Source organism: Pan paniscus, chromosome 3, assembly GCF_029289425.2.
Source record: "Pan paniscus chromosome 3, NHGRI_mPanPan1-v2.0_pri, whole genome shotgun sequence".
Classification (NCBI taxonomy): Eukaryota; Metazoa; Chordata; class Mammalia; order Primates; family Hominidae; genus Pan; species Pan paniscus.
This window is the reverse complement of record NC_073252.2, coordinates 106,884,302-106,896,214: the sequence shown is the minus strand read 5'-3', so window position 1 is coordinate 106,896,214 and position 11,913 is coordinate 106,884,302. Positions and strand designations below refer to the sequence as shown.

The 11,913-nt window shown below is 41.4% G+C and overlaps 1 pseudogene; it reads left to right on the top strand.

The window, feature by feature from the left end:
* Positions 1-391: 391 nt before the first annotated feature.
* Positions 392-11,727, top strand: LOC100973394 (protein RCC2-like; annotated as a pseudogene).
* The last annotated feature ends 186 nt before the right edge of the window (positions 11,728-11,913 follow it).

Genomic DNA, 11,913 nt, shown 5'->3' with positions numbered 1-11,913 from the left:
AAGATAATTCAACATAAGAATATGAACTGGGGCTGGGTGCGGTGGCTCACGCCTGTAATCTGAGCACTTTGGGAGGCCAAGGCGGGCAGATCACCTGAGGTCAGGAGTTTGAGACCAACCTGGCCAAAATGGTGAAACCCCATCTCTAGTAAAAATACAAAATTATCCGGGTGTGGTGGTGTGTGCCTATAATCCCAGCTACTCAGGAGGCTGAGGCAGGAGAGTCACTTGAACCCAGGAGGCAGAGGTTGCAGTGAGCTGAGATCATGCTATTGCACTCCAGCCTGGACAAAAAAGAGCGAAACTTGGTTTCAAAAAAAAAAAGAAGAATATGAACCAGAATGTCTGTTAAAGGTTAAAGGATATATCTTTCATAGACACAATTTGGGAAATGCTGTCCGGCAGCGGTGTTTGCTCCAATTCAGTCAAAACTTGCCATACCCGAGGTACGCAGGGCCTTGTTTCTCAATTGGCATTCCTATCACAGGAGTTGTTCCAAGGAGTGACTATTCAGAGCTGTCTTCACTGGTAACTCCTCACTCTTTGGCACTCCTTTCCATTCTTTTCGTCTCCACTGCACTCCACCCTCAATCCCCTCTCATATCTCTACCCAAAAATGCACCAGGATTCACTTCTTAGCTTGAATTAAACCCTGCTTTCAGCATCCACCAAATCCATCATTCAAGGGCAATGACAAGTTCTAAAAGTAATAAAGTCCCATTTGGAAAATGTTTTTCAGTAGAGTACATAAAAGGCAGTCAAGTAGATATAAGCTTTTCTAAATTATGAGTTTATACTTACAAATTAAAAGGAAGTTTGGAACACAGAAACAATGAAAGAAAGAAAATGAGTCATACTTATAATGAGCAAATATATCAAGTCACTGGCTGAGAAGACAGGAGTTCTGAAATGGTCAAACTGTGGTGGAAATAGTTGTTGACTTCATCTATGGTTGAGATGTTTAGTAAATGGACAAGGTATCAAATATCTTAGCCATATTGACATTGAATAATTATGAAGTTTCCTATACTATTCTGTCTACCTGCAGAAAATGAAAACAAACATAAAAGCAAGTGATAATGAAAAAATTGAGTAAAGATGTTCGACTTGGCCAGGCGCAGTGGCTCACGCCTGAAATCCCAGCACTTTGGGAGGCTGAGGCGGGTAGATCACCTGAGGTCAGGAGTTCAAGACCAGCCTGACCAACATGGTGAAATGTTGTATCTACTAAAAAAAAATACAAAAAATTAGCTGGGTGTGGTGGCTGGCTCCTGTAATCCCAGCTACTTGGGAGGCTGAGGCAGGAGAATCCCTTGAACCCGGGAGGCAAAAGTTGCAGTGAGCCAACATCACCCCATTGCACTCCAGCCTGGGCAGGCAACAACAGCAAAACTCCATCTCAAGAAAAAAGAAAATAGATGTCAGACTAGAGAACCTACCCTTAGATAGTTTTAGCTACATATTTTACACTATTTGATGTTTTAAATTTACTGCCCACAACTTGCTATCTATAATTTACTGCCACAATAAGCTCTCTTCTTTAATTCATCTAGCAATTTTTGGTACTGCTTTGAGAACTCACCAACAATAAAATTACTTTTTCTAGTTTTAGGGCTAAATTATTCATTACTTTTTAAAGAGTACTCTCCTCCCTGACTCATCATCTTTTCCAAAAATGTAAGAAAGAAGGAGAAAGCCTAATTATTCTATTTTGGGTACAAAAATTGGATAAGAAATGTATAACATAAGAAAGGGGAAATTAAGGTATAATATTTGATAAAATTTAATAGGTATTCTCTGATTTTAAAAGATGAAATAGAATGGAGTTTTCTTAACCTGACATAGGAATGAATATATTAAAAACCTATAGCAAACATATTTCTTATTAGCAAAAAGTTATAAACATTCCTTTTAAAATGAAAAACAAGAATAGAACATTTAATACTATTCTATTAAGAGAATCAATAATAGTCTAATTAATTATACTAGTAATTATTAATAGTATATTTAATAGAAGCAACAATGCAATTACAATATGCAATTAGCCGGTACAAATAATGCAATTAGCCAATGCAAGTAGAAAAGAAAGATAGGCCAGGCATAGTGGCTCACGCCTGTAATCCCAGCCCTTTGGGAGGCTCAGGCAGGTGGATCATGAGGTCAGGAAGTCAAGACCAGCCTGACAAACATGGTGAAACCCTATCTCTACTAAAAATACAAAAATTAGCCGGGCTTGGTGGCATGCACCTGTAATCCCAGCTACTCAGGAGGCTGAGGCAGGATAATTGCTTGAACTCAGGAGGCTGAGGCAGGATAATTGCTTGAACCCAGGAGACGGAGGTTGCAATGAGCAGAGATTGCACCATTGAACTCCAGCCTGGGCAACAGAGCAAGATTCAGTCTCAAAAGAAAAAGAAAATAAAAGGGTTGAAAAGAAAGAAAACTGCCTGTGTTAATTCTATGGCTGCTATAACAAATTACCAAAATTCAGTGGCTTAAAATAACACAAATGCATTATCTTACAGTTCTGTAGTTCAGAAGTCCAAAATGGATCTCATAGTGCTAAAATTAAGGTGTTGGCAGGGCTGCACCTTTCTGGAAGCTCTAGGGAAGAATCATTATCCTTGCCTTTTACAGCTTCTAGTGGCTTCTTGCATTCCTTGGCTCATAACCCTCTTCATTATTCCTCAAAGACAGCAACATTAGGCCAAGCCCTTCAGATGCTGCAATCAGTCTGGGTCTCTCTCTTCTACCTCTTTCACTTTTTAGAACCCTTGTGATTACATTGAGCCCACCTGGATAACCCAACATACTCTCCCTATTTTAAGGTCAGCTGATAGCAAGCAACCTTAATTCCATCTGCAACCCTAATATCTCCTTGGCATACAGCACAACATATTCACAGGTTCTGGGGATTAGGACATGGATATCTTTACAGTGTCACTATTCAGCCTACCACACGGCCACCGCTCACAGGTTGTGTATATAGATAAACCTAAAGAAACTGTAAACCATCAGATTTTATGGTATTGTCATCCTCTAAAAATTATAAGTAGTTAGCATAGCATTGCTATGTTTTTATAAAATACAGATACTTAGCAGAAACATGGGCTGCAGGTAAAAAATAAAAATAAAATAAAGATGCCATTGGCATCTCATACCTTTCACATGTTCCTCTAGTAAGAATACTTAAAACACTTCTTTTTTTTTTTCTTTTTTGAGACGGAGTTTCATTCTTGCTGCTCAGGCTGGAGTGCAATGGCACCATCTCAGCTCACTGCAACTTCTGCCTCCCAGGTTTGAGTGATTCTCCTGCCTCAGCCTCCCAAGTAGCTGGGATTACAGGCACATGCCACCATGCCAGGCTAATTTTTTGTATTTAGTAGAGACAGGGTTTCACCATGTTGGTCAGGCTGGTCTCGAACTCCTGACTTCAGTTGATCCACCCGCCTCAGCCTCCCAAAGTGCTGAGATTCCAGGCGTGAGCCACTGCGTCCAGCCAAAACACTTATTATGGTAATACTTAACAAATGTTTATTGACTTCCATTTATCTTCAAAATATTATGGTGTGTGATTTTTGCTACTTGTATTGATCTCAGTTGGCAGGCTGTTTCTGGCTTTGTTTTGTTTTCTTTTAGGCTGAGGATTTCCTGAGAGAGCATGTGACAGGACACTACACTTAATCCTCATATCCCTGGAAAGAAAATATAATTATCTTTCACAAATAGAGCCGAGACTCAGAGAAGTTGGATCACCAGTCCAAGATTAAGTAAATAAATAAGTGGCTGAGAAAAGATTTGAATGCAGGCCAAATGTTACAGCTCTTTCCACCCCACCACTATGTCTTGTTCCTAGGTGACTCTAACACTTCTTCCAATTCTGAGATGACATGATTCCATATATGGCTGGTGACAATAAACAACTATAAATACCACTTTATATTTCCATACCACTTGGTATTTTTAAATCATGTCCTATCAGTTCTATCTGATTCTCTCAATAACTGTATAAGATTAATAGCATTAATATTTTCACTTGGAAAAAATAATCCAAAGAGAATGAGTGACTCAGCCAATGTGATACAACTATTAACAGCAGAGCCTGGAACCAGAACCTCCCAGCTCTTAGAACTTTGTCCTTTCACTGAGACATGAAGCATGAAAGCCCAAAAAAGCAAACAGTGTTCCAAAAGCCTTTCTAATGTGTATTTTCCATGAGATGATTTTGGGCAAGAAAAAAATCTACTCTAAATTTTTGTCATTTTCTTCTTTTTCCTTTTTTTAATTAGGAAAAAGTTATTTCTGGACTGTTCTCAACTGATGTTTGCAAAGTCTTTTTTGGCATCCAAAACACAAATAGTTTAGTGTTGAAGAACTCAGTTACTGGAGCCAATTAGGCTATTTTTTTTTTTTTTTTTTTTTGAGACAGAGACTCGCTCTGTCTCCTAGGCTGGAGGGCAGTGGTGCGATCTCAGCTCACTGCAACCTCTGCCTCTTGGGTTCAAGCAATTCTCATGCCTCAGCCTCCCAAGTAGCTGGGATTACAGGCACGTGCCACCAAGCCCGGCTAATTTTTGTAATGTTAGTAGAGACTGGGTTTTGCCACATTGGCCAGGCTGGTCTCGAACTCCTGACCTCAGGTGATCCACCTGCTTCTGCCTCCCAAAGTGCTGGAATTACAGGCATGAGCCACATGCCTGGCCCAATTAGCCTATATTTGAATCCCTGTTCAACCACTTACTAAAGCAAGTTATCTGATCTCTGTGGGCCTTGGTTTCCTAATTTGTGAAATGGAAAAGATAAAATTACCCACCTCAAGGTGGCAAGTTAATACACATATTTAGTGAGTTAATACACATACATGCTTAGGTCAGACTCTGGCCCAGAGTCAATTCTCAATGAACCACTAGCTATTTTTCTCTTCCGAAGAGAAGCCTTGTATATCTATCAGATCGGTAGAAAGTTTGCAGTGATTAAGAAGGTCTGCTCTATGTTAAGAAAGTGAGACATTTGGCTGGGCGCGGTGGCTCACGCCTGTAATCCCAACACTTTGGGAGGCCGAGGCGGGCGGATCACGAGGTCAGGAGATCGAGACCATCCTGGCTAACAGGGTGAAACCCCGTCTCTACTAAAATACAAAAAATTAGCCGGGCGAGGTGGCGGGCGCCTGTAGTCCCAGCTACTCGGGAGGCTGAGGCAGGAGAATGGCCTGAATCCTGGAGGCGGAGCTTGCAGGGAGCCGAGATCGCGCCACTGCACTCCAGCCTGGGCAACAGAGCCAGACTCCGTCTCAAAAAAAAAAAAAAAGAAAGTGAGACATTTGCTCTTAAAAGCTAAATGCTTTTTCTTGCATTTTATTGACTATTTAGTGTCCCAAAAGTACCTATACACTATATATACCGGCTTAAGGACTAAATTTTATATAAAAGCTAGTGAGAGAAAAGGGTAATTTTCTTCAGATAAATTAAAAAATAATGAATGTCACCACCTCTTAAGACACTTAGCAAGTTTCCTTGCTAAGTGTAAAGATGGTAAACTATTGATAGGAAAAAAATATGGGACTTTCAGGACTGAACAATTTGTGAGAAAGCCATCAAAAGACAGCTATATTAAGAATAGTTGAAATAGGGGCATTTGGCTACATTCTTGCCCCTATTGTTTGCGCAGCCTAGTTAAACTGCTGGACAAGCTAGAATTCCAAGTGTCTTGCTCAAAGAGTTGTGCATGCCAGAACACTTACATAACCCTGAACTTTTGTATTCCAAGCCTGGCATTATGCAGCATATTGTAATATTAACACAGACAAAGAGATTATTAACACCTAGCTTAGGGTAATGGGCTTCTTATGAACTAGTCTCTTCCTATTCAACTAGAATAGTGCAGAATTTTATTGACATGCATTAAAGATTGACTCATAAAAATGTCATTACAGCACTCTTTTGTCATATAACTTTTTAGCAATTCAGTGTGTGCTTGAGCTCTCTTAAAGATATTTTCATTTTGACTAAAACATTATTAAAGCATTATTATTTAAAATATTGCACAGCAAGAAGTCAATAAGTAACTATAATGATGCTTCCTCCACAGAGGTGATGCCTCTAACACACACGTGCGTAGGTTATTTTTCTAACACTAGTGATAGGTTTGCAATGAACCAAGAAAATGCTCTTGTTCGAGGTCCTTCAAGGCCAGTAGCATGAATTTAAGTGATCCACCAACATGCCCAAAACTAACCGGTTCCTTGGCTCTGTATAATGTGGGCACTAGGTGACCAAACTCTGATCAATTAGTTCAGTTTAACAGTCTCAGAGGGCTGCAGCCAAGCTCTTTGCAAGTAAGACGCGCATCCTGAGCAGCACAAGTATAGAGGTAATAATAGATGTCATTGACTTAGTGCTTACCACATACTATTATGCCGAGCCACCATATATCTTATTTCATCCTTACAACCACACTGTGAATTGGGCACTTTATTATTCTCATTTTACACATTAGAAAACTAAAAGTCAGAAAGATGAGTAATTCACCCAGGCTCACACAGCTAGAAAGTAGCAGAGCCAGAATTTGAAACTAAGCACCGCACTCTCATCTACAAAGCTGAAATGAAGAGCCTTACAGCCAATGCAAAGTTAGGGATATGCCCAGAGTACACCATGGCAAAAAGGAGGAACATTTGACCAAAGCAACTCATTTCTCACTGTACAATTCAAGAATGCTAAAAAAAAAATTGTGACTGGACTTAGGATAGGAGGTCACAAGTCCACACAGGACTCCAAAGATCTCCCAAACGTCTGTTTCCAACATCTGGAATTGGTACATAGGGGATCTGGAAGGTGAAGTCTTCCCTCTTCTCTAAGACCCAAACAAAAATTAGAAATCATGATGCTGGCTAAAAATGTTTTTTGTCCCCTCCATCAAACATATCAAATCCCATAATAAATTGGGTCACTGTCTCTTGAGGTTTTCATTTCAAAAGCTAGCCATCGTTCAATACACCCTTCCTTCAATATAATAAACAGTAATCTATTTGTTAGAGTAAATCTGACAGCAGTAGGATGCCAATTATAATGGTTAACGTAATAAAAATTTCAGATGTAACTCTGGACCCAGACATCAAATACAAATATATATGTAAGCATTATATACATGTAAATATTATATGAATTTTTTTTTTTTTTACTTTTGTGTCTTAGAACAGCAGGAAATGGCACAAAATACATCAGAAAACATGGTAAGAATAAATCCTATTGTATAGAAGCAGCTGGCTGGAACTAATGCTCACGCCTGAAATCCCAGGACCTTGGGAGGCCAAGGTGGGAAGATTGCTTGAACTCAGGAGTTTGAGACTAGACTGGGCAACATAGTGAGACTCCATCTCTACCAAAAATGTAAAAATTAGCCAGGTGTGGTAGCTCATGCCTGTAATCTCGGCTACTCAGGTGGCTGAGGTGGGAGGATCACTTGAGCCCAGGAGGTTGAGGCCGCTGTAAGCTGTGATCATGCCACTGCACTCCAGCCTGGTCAACAGAGCAGCAAGACTCTGTCTCAAAAAAAAAAAAAAAAAAAGCTGCTGATCCATATTCCAAAATATATAAGGATAAAACAAGATAAAATTAAGACAGAAAAAATAACGGTATTGTGAGATTAAGGTGCTATGTTGTTATATTTACTATACTCTGAGAATATTCAACCATTTACACTAACATCACTCATGAGAGCTGTGAATCAGATAATGAAAAGGGATGCATAAGAAAAAACTGATACTCAGAATAAATCTAGTTAATACTTCAATACTCTGAGTTAGAGTGTTTTGTGGTGAAATGACCTTCACATTCTCCTGAATGTAACCAGCCCTTTCACAGTAAGGGAGGAGATAGGAATCAGAGTACATATATAACTGCACGTATCATGTAAAATTGGTAATTATAATAAAAGCTTCCATTTAGTGGTACTCCATGGTTCAGAGTACTTCTATGTACTCTCCTAAAAGTAATTATATTTTGAATTCATACTGTATATGTCCTCTAAAGTGCTGAGGTTACCTTTACATGTACAATTTAAGCAAGCAGAACCTACCCAGGGAAAGGCAACCTAATGTCAGTGAAATGCAAGTAGGAATTATTTGCAGTGTATTCCAGGACACCAGTGAATTCAACATTCAGACTTTCAGAAAATCAAAACCTGATTTAAAGAGAAATGAGAACGTGGTGGGCAGGTAAAAGATATGGATGTTGGGGTATATGCAGGAAACCAAAAAGTAAACATACAATCAGAAAACTGGCATTTTTGTCAAGTGTGGTGGCTCACACTCGTAATCCCAGCACTTTGGGAAGTTGAGGCAGATGGATCACTTGAGGCCAGGAGTTTGAGAACAGCCTGGCCAACATGGCAAAACCCCATCTCTACTAAAAATACAAGAAAAAAAATTACCTGGGTGTAGTGGCACGCGCCTGTAATCCTAGCTACTCAGGAGGCTGAGGCACGAGAATCGATTGGACCTGGGAGGCGGAGGTTGCAGTGAGCCAAGATCATGCCACTGCACTCCAGCCTGGGTGACAGAGTGAGACTCTGTCTCAAAACAAACAAACAAAAAACCTGGCATTTTGATTATTTGAAAGGGTTCTTAGTTTCTGGGAGCTTCAAGGGTTCATTGGCTGGTATTAAATAGATGGCCTTATCCCTGTGTATTCACATTGTCTTCTCTCTCTAAGTGTCAGTTTCTGTGACAAAATTTCCCCTTTTTGTAAGGACTCAATCATATTAGATTAGGGGCTACCCAAATGACCTCATCTTAACTTGATCATCGGCAAAGATCCTATTTTCCAAATAAAGTCATATGCACAAGTACCGGGGGTTAGAACTTCAACATCTTTTGAGGGGACGCTTTCAACTCATAAAAGGAGGATACAATAGGCTGAGCGTGGTGGCTCACACCTATCATCTCACCCTTTGGGAGGCCGAGGTGGGCAGATCACGAGGTCATGAGTTCAAGACCAGCCTGGCCAATATGGTGAAGCCCCGTCTCTACTAAAAATAAACTAGTCAGGCATGGTGATGCACACCTGTAGTCCCAGCTACTTGGGAGGCTGAGGCAGGAGAATCGCTTGAACCAAGGAGGCAGAGGTTGCAGTGGGCCAAGATTGCACCACTGCACTCCAGCCTGGGCAATAGAGGGAGAATCTATCTCAAAAAAAAAAAAAAAAAAAGGGAGGGTACAGCAGAAGAAGGAAACTGAATACAGGTATGAAAGGTACTACCCTGCTTTTCTATTCCCCAAAACCATGGAACCCAGTAAACTGCTATGAAACTTGGAGTCATTTTCTGGAAGTGATGCTGATATTCTGGCATACACTATATTGTTTGTTTCTGCTGAATGCTTTTTAAAAAGAGAGGGCTTCATAATAAAGAAACTTTGGTTCTGGTATTCTTTTGAGTTTGTTTATTAATAACAGGATTTTATGTAGTTAACAATAGAAATTTTATACTTCAGGTTGTACCAAAGTCTACAAGTCAAACAACAGGGACAACAAATAAGTAGATAGATAACTCCTAACTTTAAATAGTAATTTCCAGGCCAGGTGCGGTAGCTCATGCCTATAATCCCAGCACTCTGGGAGGCCAAGGCAGGTGGAATACCTGAGGTCAGGAGTTCGAGACCAGCCTGGCCAACATGGCGAAACCCCGTCTCTATTAAAAATACAAAAATTAGCTAGGCATGGTGGCAGGCACCTGTAATCCCAGCTACTCAGGAGGCTGAGACTGGAGAATCGCTTGAATCCAGGAGGCAGAGGTTGCAGTGAGCTGAGATCAAGCCACTGCACTCCAGCCTGGGTGACAGAGCAAGACTTCATCTCAAAAACAAAAAAAGAGAGAGAGAAAAATAGTAATTTCCAAAGACAGGGATTTCTTACATTTTATTGTATTTTTGACCCATAATTTTGCATACTTATGGGACACAGTGTGATCTTTAAATACATGTATACATTGTGAAATTATCAAATCAGGGTAATTGGCTTACCTTCACCTCAAACATTCATCATTTCTTTGTAGTAAGAACATTCAAAACCTTCTCATTATTTTGAAATATTCAATATTGTCAAATATAGTCAAATATAGGACACTAGACCTTATTTCTTCAAACTAGCTGCAATCCTGTACCCGTTCACTAACCTCTCCTCATTTCCCCATCCTTCCTACCTACCCCACCCCATCCTGACCCTCTGGTAACCACTATTCTACTCTATTTCTATGAGGTCAGCTTTTAAAAATTCCTCAAAGAAGGGGCAGCTGGGACATGGGGACACCAAGAGAGTGGAAGCCCCCAGACTCATCGAGGGTCTCAGCCACAAAGTGATCGTATCTGCAGCATGTGGGCAGAACCACACCTTGGCCTTGAGGGAAACTGGCTCCGTGTTTGCATTTGGGGAGAACAAGATGGGGCAGCTGGGCCTTGGCAACCAGACAGACACTGTCCACAGCCCCACGCAGATAATGTACAACGGCCAGCCAATTACCAAAATGGCCTGTGGGGGCTGAATTCAGTATGATAATAGACTGCAGAGGAAACCTCTGTTCCTTTGGGTGCCCTGAATATGGTCAGCTGGGACACAACTCAGATGGGAAGTTCATTGCCTGGCCACAGCAGATAGAATACGACTGCAAACTGGTGCCCCTGCAAGTGGCCATCTTCATCGAGAAGACCAAAAATTGACAGATGCTGCCTGTACCAAACGTGGTTGTGCAAGATGTGGCCAGTGGCACTAACCACACTCTGGTTCTGGACTCCCAGAAGCAAGTCTTCTCTGGGGCTCCAGTGGCTATGGCTGGCTGGGCCATGCAGAGCAGAAGGATGAGATGGTCCCCTGCCTGGTGAAGCTGTTTGACTTTTCTGGACGTGGGGTGTCCCAGATCTATGCTGGTTACACCTGCTTCTTTGCCATCAGTGAAGTGGGTGGTCTGTTTTTCTGGGGGTCACCAACACCTCCCATGAATCTACTGTGTACCCGAAAGCAGTGCAGGACCTCAGTGGCTGGAGAATACGGAGCCTGGCTTGTGGGAAGAGCAGCATCACTGTGGCCACCAATGAGAGCACCATCAGCTGGGGCCCGTCGCCGACCTTCGGGGAACATGGCTATGGGGACCACAAGCCCAAGTCTTCCACTGCAGCCCAAGAGGTGAAGACTCTGGATAGCATTTTCTCAGAGCAGGTCGCCAAGGGCTACTCACACACCTTGGTGATAGCAAGAGACAAATGCTAGACCGAGAAAGAGAAGATCAAGAAACTGCCAGAATACAACCCCCCAACCCTCTGATGCTCCTAGAGACTCCTCCAACTCCACACTTCTCGCAGCAGCTATCATTTCCATGAGCACTGGGACGTGAAGTCAAACTAGGAATTTAAAAAAGCAAAAGTTGCTGGGCACAGTGGCTCAGGCCTGTAATCCCAGCACTTTGGGAGGCTGAGGCGGGCAGATCACCTGAGGTCAGGAGTTCGAGACCAGCCTGGCCAATGTGATGAAACCCCGTCTCTACTAAAAATACAAAAAATTAGCCAAGTATGGTGGCATGTACCTGTTATCCCATCTACTCAGGAGGCTGAGGCAAGAGAATCACTTGAACCCAGTAGGCAGAGGTTGCAGTGATCTGAGATTGCGCCACTGCACTCCAGCCTGTGTGACAAGAGTGAAACTCTGTCTCAAAAAAAAAGCAAAAGTTGACCAAAGGTGCATTTTTGTTTAGGCTCCCTGAGGTTCCATTTTACAAGTGATCCAACATTAACTACCTTTTTTTGTGTATGCTTTCCAAAGTATGTTTTTTCCTCTTAATGTTGAATTAAAATATTTGCTCATAGTTGACTTACCATTCCTACAAAACAAGCAGAAACTTTGAGCAATCTAGGTTTTTAAAAAAGTT